At 43.5% G+C, this 12,503-nt stretch overlaps 10 non-coding genes across 10 annotated transcripts; 2 read left to right on the top strand and 8 right to left on the bottom strand.

Annotated features, from left to right (window-relative positions):
• Window positions 1-2,308: 2,308 nt before the first annotated feature.
• TRNAT-CGU (transfer RNA threonine (anticodon CGU)) lies at window positions 2,309-2,380 on the bottom strand. Its single transcript has one exon. It is a non-coding gene; the product is annotated as a tRNA-Thr (tRNA).
• Window positions 2,381-3,672: 1,292 nt separating this feature from the next.
• On the bottom strand, window positions 3,673-3,744 carry TRNAT-UGU (transfer RNA threonine (anticodon UGU)). Its single transcript has one exon. It is a non-coding gene; the product is annotated as a tRNA-Thr (tRNA).
• A 1,022-nt stretch (window positions 3,745-4,766) lies between these two features.
• Window positions 4,767-4,861, top strand: TRNAI-UAU (transfer RNA isoleucine (anticodon UAU)). Its single transcript has 2 exons — window positions 4,767-4,804; window positions 4,826-4,861. It is a non-coding gene; the product is annotated as a tRNA-Ile (tRNA).
• Window positions 4,862-6,349: 1,488 nt separating this feature from the next.
• Window positions 6,350-6,421, bottom strand: TRNAT-CGU (transfer RNA threonine (anticodon CGU)). The gene has a single exon. It is a non-coding gene; the product is annotated as a tRNA-Thr (tRNA).
• Window positions 6,422-6,967: 546 nt separating this feature from the next.
• Window positions 6,968-7,049, bottom strand: TRNAS-GCU (transfer RNA serine (anticodon GCU)). The gene has a single exon. It is a non-coding gene; the product is annotated as a tRNA-Ser (tRNA).
• Window positions 7,050-7,736: 687 nt separating this feature from the next.
• Window positions 7,737-7,808, bottom strand: TRNAT-UGU (transfer RNA threonine (anticodon UGU)). The gene has a single exon. It is a non-coding gene; the product is annotated as a tRNA-Thr (tRNA).
• A 1,022-nt stretch (window positions 7,809-8,830) lies between these two features.
• On the top strand, window positions 8,831-8,925 carry TRNAI-UAU (transfer RNA isoleucine (anticodon UAU)). Its single transcript has 2 exons — window positions 8,831-8,868; window positions 8,890-8,925. It is a non-coding gene; the product is annotated as a tRNA-Ile (tRNA).
• Window positions 8,926-10,402: 1,477 nt separating this feature from the next.
• TRNAT-CGU (transfer RNA threonine (anticodon CGU)) lies at window positions 10,403-10,474 on the bottom strand. Its single transcript has one exon. It is a non-coding gene; the product is annotated as a tRNA-Thr (tRNA).
• Window positions 10,475-11,020: 546 nt separating this feature from the next.
• On the bottom strand, window positions 11,021-11,102 carry TRNAS-GCU (transfer RNA serine (anticodon GCU)). The gene has a single exon. It is a non-coding gene; the product is annotated as a tRNA-Ser (tRNA).
• Window positions 11,103-11,789: 687 nt separating this feature from the next.
• Window positions 11,790-11,862, bottom strand: TRNAT-UGU (transfer RNA threonine (anticodon UGU)). The gene has a single exon. It is a non-coding gene; the product is annotated as a tRNA-Thr (tRNA).
• Window positions 11,863-12,503: the final 641 nt, after the last annotated feature.

Consider the following 12,503-nt stretch of genomic DNA (forward strand, 5'->3'; position numbering starts at 1 on the left):
TCCGGATTCTGGCTCAAAGGGTAGTCAAGCACAGCAGATTGCATTCCTGCCAGTAACACGACAACCTTGTTTGTGTCCTTCTTAATCAACTAACATGCATATTTTCACTTTTGTCTGTATGTTCTTTGAAAGCCAATGGCAATGGTGCTTAGAGCAATGCAGATGTTTAAAAAAGATTTCAAAAGCTAAAATCGACAAAGGTGGGATTCGAAACCACGCGTGTACAGCAGATTAGCAGTCCATCGCCTTAACCACTCGGCCACCTCGTCTACAGGGATTATGTTAGGCATTCAAGTCTTTACAGGTAATAACACAAACATCTTCAAAATAGAACCACAATGCGTTCCTTGTTGAGGTACATCCAGCCGTTTGCAGGAAAACTGCCTCACTTGCTGTTGAGAAAAATTCATCAAAGTCCTGGGGTGTTTATAGGCATCGCCAAGATGACATTGGGAGGTGTTTCAATTGACACGTGTTGAATATGAGGAAGAGCATCATGCTGGCTCCAGTGGCACTGCCTGCAGCATGACAAAAATGTAGAAGGGACATTTGACTGCACCATTGGCTGAACATCAGTGGCAAAGTGTATATCAGGCTAAAAGGTAAGCTCCAGTGGCACAATATGGGCACTACAAGGCACCCATAATTTGGTGTCAGCTAAAAAGACAATGCCAGAGCTTGTGGGTGCTTTTGTACACTTGTGTGTGTGTTTGTGGGTGTAGTTTCATGTCGAAAACCAAAACACAGCCGCCCGGTACTTATACAGCAGTACATGCAGTGAGCAATGCCGAGGTTGTGAGTTCAAGCCTCACCTGGAGCAACTTTGGGACTTTTTACTAATTCACCTCAAAACTGAATTATTCAACCAATAAATGTTCTGGACATTTTTTGGTTCACCTCAAGGTTTCCTTGATTGTCAGTTAATGTTGTATGACAGCTCCTCTGCCTTTTAGACATGGAATACTCATTGCAAGTTATTTATGGGGTGTTTGCGCTTTAAATACAGCTACGGAGGGTTTTTGAAAATAGAACAGAAAATAAAAAATGTCAACTGTTATTATACTCCATTTTCTGCTGAGCACCACTTACGGAAGACATTTGTAAAGGTAGAAAAAGGGTTACTGGAGTAGGATCCAGGAGACAATATCAACTTACAAAGAATAATGTTGTCTATTTACTGCATTATCGCCTTTGAAGCAAACCTCTGAGAATAAATACCCTTTCACTAATCAGGCAGTCACTTTGATAAAATCAAGCAGAACAAGGATGCTGATAGGAACTCGCCTCATTTGCATATGGGCTAGGGCTTCTGGGAGCCATGAGAATTAGGAGTTGAAGGTTTTGCAGATCGAGATTGCTAAAGGGCTGGGCATTTGCACAGACCTCTCCATGCCTGATTGGTGCCGAAGGTTAGTTGCAAGTGGTCCCCTGCTCACCCTACCTTACACAGGGCCATGCCCAGTTAGGCCCCTCAGGGCTAGGTACGGCAGGGCTAAGCCCGCCGTTCGTCAGGCGAAGTGCCTGGACCCCTGCTCATCATACCTCAGAATCTGGTCTAGGTATTGCAGACATGGGGAATGGTGCTTATATCCCATTGACAGCGCCCACAAGCTGCATACTAATAGCCAATGATGTGTGAATGCGGTCAGGGTAGCAGGCATATAGAACAATTGGGTGGGTTCGCTTCCGAACTGGATGCACAGGAGCAGGAGAGAATGGCTGTTGGCGATGTATGCAACTTGCTCTGCGTGAACACATCTACCGACCCCTTCCCCTACACACACGGGCACATACACACACACACACACACATAGCCATTGGAGCTATGCAGAGCTAATCAGAAAGATTGGTAATCATTAGAACATGAAAGATATGTGTTCATTTTTTATTAAACTTGTGGACTCCCGCAGAAACGGAGGGACTCACATCTCTAATTGAGGCTTGCTTACCTCTATACAAATGTGTTTGCTGGCTGTCTTTCTTCAACTGGTATGTGCGGTTGTGTCTGTCTTTGTCTTTCAACACGCCTGGCACGTTTACATTATCAAAGAGATGATTGTATGGAGATGGGGAACACCCCTCCGTTGCATTGTGAACTTGAACAGTCTTTTCACCAAAGCAGCTACATGCGACATTGCAAGGTTTTTGTCAGTCTTTGCCTGAAAACATTAGGCCTTCCTCTCGAACTCTATTTCACTCCTTCTGTGGAAGACTTCAATTATGAGGATGCATCCCGTCATAAAAGGTTCTCTGTAGATGGTGCAACTCTGGCTTCTCTTCCCCGTGCTTTTTGAAAATAATCCGCCCGAGGCCCTGATGAGGTTTGAACTCATGACCCCTGGTTTACGAGACCAGTGCTCTGCCACTGAGCTACAAGGCCACCTGCTGCTTGCTCACAGCCAACAACAGAAAGTGCAAAGAAACCATGGGTTTTACCTAGGTAGATCTCCAGGTATATGAATTTCTGGTTGTGTAAAAATGGCTGTATATCTCTGCATGTGTTCAGTACGTCATCATACATCTGATTTGCGAAAGCGTGTGTGCTTATGTTGGTGATACATTGTCGGTATGCGTTTGAGTATGTACTTTTACGGGTATGTATGTATTGAGTAGGATGCTGAACAGGTTCATGAGTTTAGATAGCAGGTCAGAATGATGGCAAAAGGAACATGTAAAAGGCAGACAACTAAAAGAAAAAAGAATTTGGGATGTAAGCTTGGGAATTTACTAACTGCGCTGATTTTGGCTCCTATAATAGTAAAGAATGGAAACCTACGAGGAAAGTCTTTGACTAATTTCATTCTCCGCCTGCACCAATGAACTTATTTTTACATCTCTATTTCCATATCTGTACTCATTCCTGTCTTTCACAGGGAGGTTGAAAGACTTTGGTCTATGTTTAAATGCAGACTATAAAGAAAAAATACGACGAAGGTGGGATTCGAACCCACGAGTGCATCGCCTTAACCACTCGGCCACCTCGTCTGTTTGGGAACGGTGCTCGAGTCCCATGCTTAAAGAAGAGATAAAACAATGGTGGTGCAAAGTCAGTGAAAAATAGATCATGTTTGTCATAGTAGAAACAAGATCGTTGACTCGTTCTTCCTTACCCGGCCATTGATAGATAAACACATCAAGTTGAAGTTCAGAAAAATATAACAAGAGCTCCTGGAGGGTTCACAACACTAATCCAGAGGAAGGTGCTTGAGCTTCCGTATGGCACACCATTAGTAGTAAAACCAGCATAACGCAAGCTCCAGTTTCCCAGTGTTTGGCATCATTCAACGTTTCCAGCCAAGATCAAAGTTCAGATGCTGCTGCTTCCTGTGATGTCATTGAATTTAAATAGTGAGTGATGGCAATAACCCTTTTCCAATTAAATTTTGCCACATCAACGTCCCTGAAAATAGAGAAAGGCGTGCAACCCAGAACCGCTGTACTGTTCAATAGAGTAAGGGCTTCACCGTGATCATCTGCATCTGTCATCACAAGATTATCAAGGTCTTTTTCTTGAAGAAATTAGGTCCAGAAAGCCGACCTTCCCCACAGACTATTCAGACACCTTGCGCTTGTGGCTTTGTTATAGGCCCGAATCCATTGGTAAAAGGTTGCACAGGTACAATGTGCAATATCAGTTCCTATTCAACAATGTTCAAGAAAATTACCATTTGGAGGCCCTGATGAGGATCGAACTCACGACCCCTGGTTTACAAGACCAGTGCTCTGCCACTGAGCTACAGAGCCCCTCAGGTTATGACGCATAACAGCAACACAACGAGCACACAACATGATGTTTACTGGGGAGACATATTTGAAGGGTGTGTGAGAATGTATGTATATGATTGTGATTTGACCTGTTTTTTTCTGGCCGATTTTTTGAGGAGCAGCTAATTTGTGCGTATTCCGCGCAATTTTAGGGTGACTAATGAGGAGATGTGATGCGTGAAAGTTGAAAAAAACATGTACATGGCAGCAGAGAGACAATATGGATATTACCTTTGCTTTTTTAAATTTCTATCCGGATTCTGGCTCAAAGGGTAGTCAAGCACAGCAGATTGCATTCCTGCCAGTAATACGACAACATTGTTTGTGTCCTTCTTAATCAACTAACATGCATATTTTCACTTTTGTCTGTATGTTCTTTGAAAGCCAATGGCAATGGTGCTTAGAGCAATGCAGATGTTTAAAAAAGATTTCAAAAGCTAAAATCGACAAAGGTGGGATTCGAAACCACGCGTGTACAGCAGATTAGCAGTCCATCGCCTTAACCACTCGGCCACTTCGTCTCCAGGGATTATGTTAGGCATTCAAGTCTTTACAGGTAATAACACAAACATCTTCAAAATAGAACCACAATGCGTTCCTTGTTGAGGTACATCCAGCCGTTTGCAGGAAAACTGCCTCACTTGCTGTTGAGAAAAATTCATCAAAGTCCTGGGGTGTTTATAGGCATCGCCAAGATGACATTGGGAGGTGTTTCAATTGACACGTGTTGAATATGAGGAAGAGCATCATGCTGGCTCCAGTGGCACTGCCTGCAGCATGACAAAAATGTAGAAGGGACATTTGACTGCACCATTGGCTGAACATCAGTGGCAAAGTGTATATCAGGCTAAAAGGTAAGCTCCAGTGGCACAATATGGGCACTACAAGGCACCCATAATTTGGTGTCAGCTAAAAAGACAATGCCAGAGCTTGTGGGTGCTTTTGTACACTTGTGTGTGTGTTTGTGGGTGTAGTTTCATGTCGAAAACCAAAACACAGCCGCTCCAGTGGCGCAATCGGTTAGCGCGCGGTACTTATACAGCAGTACATGCAGTGAGCAATGCCGAGGTTGTGAGTTCAAGCCTCACCTGGAGCAACTTTGGAACTTTTTACTAATTCACCTCAAAACTGAATTATTGAACCAATAAATGTTCTGGACATTTTTTGGTTCACCTCAAGGTTTCCTTGATTGTCAGTTAATGTTGTATGACAGCTCCTCTGCCTTTTAGACATGGAATACTCATTGCAAGTTATTTATGGGGTGTTTGCGCTTTAAATACAGCTACGGAGGGTTTTTGAAAATAGAACAGAAAATAAAAAATGTCAACTGTTATTATACTCCATTTTCTGCTGAGCACCACTTACGGAAGACATTTGTAAAGGTAGAAAAAGGGTTACTGGAGTAGGATCCAGGAGACAATATCAATTTACAAAGAATAATGTTGTCTATTTACTGCATTATCGCCTTTTAAGCAAACCTCTGAGAATAAATACCCTTTCACTAATCAGGCAGTCACTTTGATAAAATCAAGCAGAACAAGGATGCTGATAGGAACTCGCCTCATTTGCATATGGGCTAGGGCTTCTGGGAGCCATGAGAATTAGGAGTTGAAGGTTTTGCAGATCGAGATTGCTAAAGGGCTGGGCATTTGCACAGACCTCTCCATGCCTGATTGGTGCCGAAGGTTAGTTGCAAGTGGTCCCCTGCTCACCCTACCTTACACAGGGCCATGCCCAGTTAGGCCCCTCAGGGCTAGGCCCGGCAGGGCTAAGCCCGGCGTTCGTCAGGCGAAGTGCCTGGACCCCTGATCATCATACCTCAGAATCTGGTCTAGCTATTGCAGACATGGGGAATGGTGCTTATATCCCATTGACAGCGCCCACAAGCTGCATACTAATAGCCAATGATGTGTGAATGCGGTCAGGGTAGCAGACATATAGAACAATTGGGTGGGTTCGCTTCCGAACTGGATGCACAGGAGCAGGAGAGAATGGCTGTTGGCGATGTATGCAACTTGCTCTGCGTGAACACATCTACCGACCCCTTCCCCTACACACACGGGCACATACACACACACACACACACATAGCCATTGGAGCTATGCAGAGCTAATCAGAAAGATTGGTAATCATTAGAACATGAAAGATATGTGTTCATTTTTTATTAAACTTGTGGACTCCCGCAGAAACGGAGGGACTCACATCTCTAATTGAGGCTTGCTTACCTCTATACAAATGTGTTTGCTGGCTGTCTTTCTTCAACTGGTATGTGCGGTTGTGTCTGTCTTTGTCTTTCAACACGCCTGGCACGTTTACATTATCAAAGAGATGATTGTATGGAGATGGGGAACACCCCTCCGTTGCATTGTGAACTTGAACAGTCTTTTCACCAAAGCAGCTACATGCGACATTGCAAGGTTTTTGTCAGTCTTTGCCTGAAAACATTAGGCCTTCCTCTCGAACTCTATTTCACTCCTTCTGTGGAAGACTTCAATTATGAGGATCCATCCCGTCATAAAAGGTTCTCTGTAGATGGTGCAACTCCGGCTTCTCTTCCCCGTGCTTTTTGAAAATAATCCGCCCGAGGCCCTGATGAGGTTTGAACTCATGACCCCTGGTTTACGAGACCAGTGCTCTGCCACTGAGCTACAAGGCCACCTGCTGCTTGCTCACAGCCAACAACAGAAAGTGCAAAGAAACCATGGGTTCTACCTAGGTAGATCTCCAGGTATATGAATTTCTGGTTGTGTAAAAATGGCTGTATATCTCTGCATGTGTTCAGTACGTCATCATACATCTGATTTGCGAAAGCGTGTGTGCTTATGTTGGTGATACATTGTCGGTATGCGTTTGAGTATGTACTTTTACGGGTATGTATGTATTGAGTAGGATGCTGAACAGGTTCATGAGTTTAGATAGCAGGTCAGAATGATGGCAAAAGGAACATGTAAAAGGCAGACAACTAAAAGAAAAAAGAATTTGGGATGTAAGCTTGGGAATTTACTAACTGCGCTGATTTTGGCTCCTATAATAGTAAAGAATGGAAACCTACGAGGAAAGTCTTTGACTAATTTCATTCTCCGCCTGCACCAATGAACTTATTTTTACATCTCTATTTCCATATCTGTACTCATTCCTGTCTTTCACAGGGAGGTTGAAAGACTTTGGTCTATGTTTAAATGCAGACTATAAAGAAAAAATACGACGAAGGTGGGATTCGAACCCACGCGTGCAGAGCACAATGGATTAGCAGTCCATCGCCTTAACCACTCGGCCACCTCGTCTGTTTGGAAACGGTGCTCGAGTCCCATGCTTAAAGAAGAGATAAAACAATGGTGGTGCAAAGTCAGTGAAAAATAGATCATGTTTGTCATAGTAGAAACAAGATCGTTGACTCGTTCTTCCTTACCCGGCCATTGATAGATAAACACATCAAGTTGAAGTTCAGAAAAATATAACAAGAGCTCCTGGAGGGTTCACAACACTAATCCAGAGGAAGGTGCTTGAGCTTCCGTATGGCACACCATTAGTAGTAAAACCAGCATAACGCAAGCTCCAGTTTCCCAGTGTTTGGCATCATTCAACGTTTCCAGCCAAGATCAAAGTTCAGATGCTGCTGCTTCCTGTGATGTCATTGAATTTAAATAGTGAGTGATGGCAATAACCCTTTTCCAATTAAATTTTGCCACATCAACGTCCCTGAAAATAGAGAAAGGCGTGCAACCCAGAACCGCTGTACTGTTCAATAGAGTAAGGGCTTCACCGTGATCATCTGCATCTGTCATCACAAGATTATCAAGGTCTTTTTCTTGAAGAAATTAGGTCCAGAAAGCCGACCTTCCCCACAGACTATTCAGACACCTTGCGCTTGTGGCTTTGTTATAGGCCCGAATCCATTGGTAAAAGGTTGCACAGGTACAATGTGCAATATCAGTTCCTATTCAACAATGTTCAAGAAAATTACCATTTGGAGGCCCTGATGAGGATCGAACTCACGACCCCTGGTTTACAAGACCAGTGCTCTGCCACTGAGCTACAGAGCCCCTCAGGTTATGACGCATAACAGCAACACAACGAGCACACAACATGATGTTTACTGGGTAGACATATTTGAAGGGTGTGTGAGAATGTATGTATATGATTGTGATTTGACCTGTTTTTTTCTGGCCGATTTTTTGAGGAGCAGCTAATTTGTGCGTATTCCGCGCAATTTTAGGGTGACTAATGAGGAGATGTGATGCGTGAAAGTTGAAAAAAACATGTACATGGCAGCAGAGAGACAATATGGATATTACCTTTGCTTTTTTAAATTTCTATCCGGATTCTGGCTCAAAGGGTAGTCAAGCACAGCAGATTGCATTCCTGCCAGTAACACGACAACCTTGTTTGTGTCCTTCTTAATCAACTAACATGCATATTTTCACTTTTGTCTGTATGTTCTTTGAAAGCCAATGGCAATGGTGCTTAGAGCAATGCAGATGTTTAAAAAAGATTTCAAAAGCTAAAATCGACAAAGGTGGGATTCGAAACCACGCGTGTACAGCAGATTAGCAGTCCATCACCTTAACCACTCGGCCACCTCGTCTACAGGGATTATGTTAGGCATTCAAGTCTTTACAGGTAATAACACAAACATCTTCAAAATAGAACCACAATGCGTTCCTTGTTGAGGTACATCCAGCCGTTTGCAGGAAAACTGCCTCACTTGCTGTTGAGAAAAATTCATCAAAGTCCTGGGGTGTTTATAGGCATCGCCAAGATGACATTGGGAGGTGTTTCAATTGACACGTGTTGAATATGAGGAAGAGCATCATGCTGGCTCCAGTGGCACTGCCTGCAGCATGACAAAAATGTAGAAGGGACATTTGACTGCACCATTGGCTGAACATCAGTGGCAAAGTGTATATCAGGCTAAACGGTAAGCTCCAGTGGCACAATATGGGCACTACAAGGCACCCATAATTTGGTGTCAGCTAAAAAGACAATGCCAGAGCTTGTGGGTGCTTTTGTACACTTGTGTGTGTGTTTGTGGGTGTAGTTTCATGTCGAAAACCAAAACACAGCCGCTCCAGTGGCGCAATCGGTTAGCGCGCGGTACTTATACAGCAGTACATGCAGTGAGCAATGCCGAGGTTGTGAGTTCAAGCCTCACCTGGAGCAACTTTGGAACTTTTTACTAATTCACCTCAAAACTGAATTATTGAACCAATAAATGTTCTGGACATTTTTTGGTTCACCTCAAGGTTTCCTTGATTGTCAGTTAATGTTGTATGACAGCTCCTCTGCCTTTTAGACATGGAATACTCATTGCAAGTTATTTATGGGGTGTTTGCGCTTTAAATACAGCTACGGAGGGTTTTTGAAAATAGAACAGAAAATAAAAAATGTCAACTGTTATTATACTCCATTTTCTGCTGAGCACCACTTACGGAAGACATTTGTAAAGGTAGAAAAAGGGTTACTGGAGTAGGATCCAGGAGACAATATCAACTTACAAAGAATAATGTTGTCTATTTACTGCATTATCGCCTTTGAAGCAAACCTCTGAGAATAAATACCCTTTCACTAATCAGGCAGTCACTTTGATAAAATCAAGCAGAACAAGGATGCTGATAGGAACTCGCCTCATTTGCATATGGGCTAGGGCTTCTGGGAGCCATGAGAATTAGGAGTTGAAGGTTTTGCAGATCGAGATTGCTAAAGGGCTGGGCATTTGCACAGACCTCTCCATGCCTGATTGGTGCCGAAGGTTAGTTGCAAGTGGTCCCCTGCTCACCCTACCTTACACAGGGCCATGCCCAGTTAGGCCCCTCAGGGCTAGGTACGGCAGGGCTAAGCCCGGCGAAGTGCCTGGACCCCTGCTCATCATACCTCAGAATCTGGTCTAGCTATTGCAGACATGGGGAATGGTGCTTATATCCCATTGACAGCGCCCACAAGCTGCATACTAATAGCCAATGATGTGTGAATGCGGTCAGGGTAGCAGACATATAGAACAATTGGGTGGGTTCGCTTCCGAACTGGATGCACAGGAGCAGGAGAGAATGGCTGTTGGCGATGTATGCAACTTGCTCTGCGTGAACACATCTACCGACCCCTTCCCCTACACACACGGGCACATACACACACACACACACACATAGCCATTGGAGCTATGCAGAGCTAATCAGAAAGATTGGTAATCATTAGAACATGAAAGATATGTGTTCATTTTTTATTAAACTTGTGGACTCCCGCAGAAACAGAGGGACTCACATCTCTAATTGAGGCTTGCTTACCTCTATACAAATGTGTTTGCTGGCTGTCTTTCTTCAACTGGTATGTGCGGTTGTGTCTGTCTTTGTCTTTCAACACGCCTGGCACGTTTACATTATCAAAGAGATGATTGTATGGAGATGGGGAACACCCCTCCGTTGCATTGTGAACTTGAACAGTCTTTTCACCAAAGCAGCTACATGCGACATTGCAAGGTTTTTGTCAGTCTTTGCCTGAAAACATTAGGCCTTCCTCTCGAACTCTATTTCACTCCTTCTGTGGAAGACTTCAATTATGAGGATGCATCCCGTCATAAAAGGTTCTCTGTAGATGGTGCAACTCTGGCTTCTCTTCCCCGTGCTTTTTGAAAATAATCCGCCCGAGGCCCTGATGAGGTTTGAACTCATGACCCCTGGTTTACGAGACCAGTGCTCTGCCACTGAGCTACAAGGCCACCTGCTGCTTGCTCACAGCCAACAACAGAAAGTGCAAAGAAACCATGGGTTTTACCTAGGTAGATCTCCAGGTATATGAATTTCTGGTTGTGTAAAAATGGCTGTATATCTCTGCATGTGTTCAGTACGTCATCATACATCTGATTTGCGAAAGCGTGTGTGCTTATGTTGGTGATACATTGTCGGTATGCGTTTGAGTATGTACTTTTACGGGTATGTATGTATTGAGTAGGATGCTGAACAGGTTCATGAGTTTAGATAGCAGGTCAGAATGATGGCAAAAGGAACATGTAAAAGGCAGACAACTAAAAGAAAAAAGAATTTGGGATGTAAGCTTGGGAATTTACTAACTGCGCTGATTTTGGCTCCTATAATAGTAAAGAATGGAAACCTACGAGGAAAGTCTTTGACTAATTTCATTCTCCGCCTGCACCAATGAACTTATTTTTACATCTCTATTTCCATATCTGTACTCATTCCTGTCTTTCACAGGGAGGTTGAAAGACTTTGGTCTATGTTTAAATGCAGACTATAAAGAAAAAATACGACGAAGGTGGGATTCGAACCCACGCGTGCAGAGCACAATGGATTAGCAGTCCATCGCCTTAACCACTCGGCCACCTCGTCTGTTTGGGAACGGTGCTCAAGTCCCATGCTTAAAGAAGAGATAAAACAATGGTGGTGCAAAGTCAGTGAAAAATAGATCATGTTTGTCATAGTAGAAACAAGATCGTTGACTCGTTCTTCCTTACCCGGCCATTGATAGATAAACACATCAAGTTGAAGTTCAGAAAAATATAACAAGAGCTCCTGGAGGGTTCACAACACTAATCCAGAGGAAGGTGCTTGAGCTTCCGTATGGCACACCATTAGTAGTAAAACCAGCATAACGCAAGCTCCAGTTTCCCAGTGTTTGGCATCATTCAACGTTTCCAGCCAAGATCAAAGTTCAGATGCTGCTGCTTCCTGTGATGTCATTGAATTTAAATAGTGAGTGATGGCAATAACCCTTTTCCAATTAAATTTTGCCACATCAACGTCCCTGAAAATAGAGAAAGGCGTGCAACCCAGAACCGCTGTACTGTTCAATAGAGTAAGGGCTTCACCGTGATCATCTGCATCTGTCATCACAAGATTATCAAGGTCTTTTTCTTGAAGAAATTAGGTCCAGAAAGCCGACCTTCCCCACAGACTATTCAGACACCTTGCGCTTGTGGCTTTGTTATAGGCCCGAATCCATTGGTAAAAGGTTGCACAGGTACAATGTGCAATATCAGTTCCTATTCAACAATGTTCAAGAAAATTACCATTTGGAGGCCCTGATGAGGATCGAACTCACGACCCCTGGTTTTACAAGACCAGTGCTCTGCCACTGAGCTACAGAGCCCCTCAGGTTATGACGCATAACAGCAACACAACGAGCACACAACATGATGTTTACTGGGTAGACATATTTGAAGGGTGTGTGAGAATGTATGTATATGATTGTGATTTGACCTGTTTTTTTCTGGCCGATTTTTTGAGGAGCAGCTAATTTGTGCGTATTCCGCGCAATTTTAGGGTGACTAATGAGGAGATGTGATGCGTGAAAGTTGAAAAAAACATGTACATGGCAGCAGAGAGACAATATGGATATTACCGTTGCTTTTTTAAATTTCTATCCGGATTCTGGCTCAAAGGGTAGTCAAGCACAGCAGATTGCATTCCTGCCAGTAACACGACAACCATGTTTGTGTCCTTCTTAATCAACTAACATGCATATTTTCACTTTTGTCTGTATGTTCTTTGAAAGCCAATGGCAATGGTGCTTAGAGCAATGCAGATGTTTAAAAAAGATTTCAAAAGTTAAAATCGACAAAGGTGGGATTCGAAACCACGCGTGTACAGCAGATTAGCAGTCCATCGCCTTAACCACTCGGCCACCTCGTCTACAGGGATTATGTTAGGCATTCAAGTCTTTACAGGTAATAACACAAACATCTTCAAAATAGAACCACAATGCGTTCCTTGTTGAGGTACATCCAGCCG

This window comes from Ambystoma mexicanum, chromosome 13, assembly GCF_040938575.1.
Source record: "Ambystoma mexicanum isolate Mex_15411 chromosome 13, UKY_AmexF1_1, whole genome shotgun sequence".
NCBI classification, from domain to species: Eukaryota; Metazoa; Chordata; class Amphibia; order Caudata; family Ambystomatidae; genus Ambystoma; species Ambystoma mexicanum.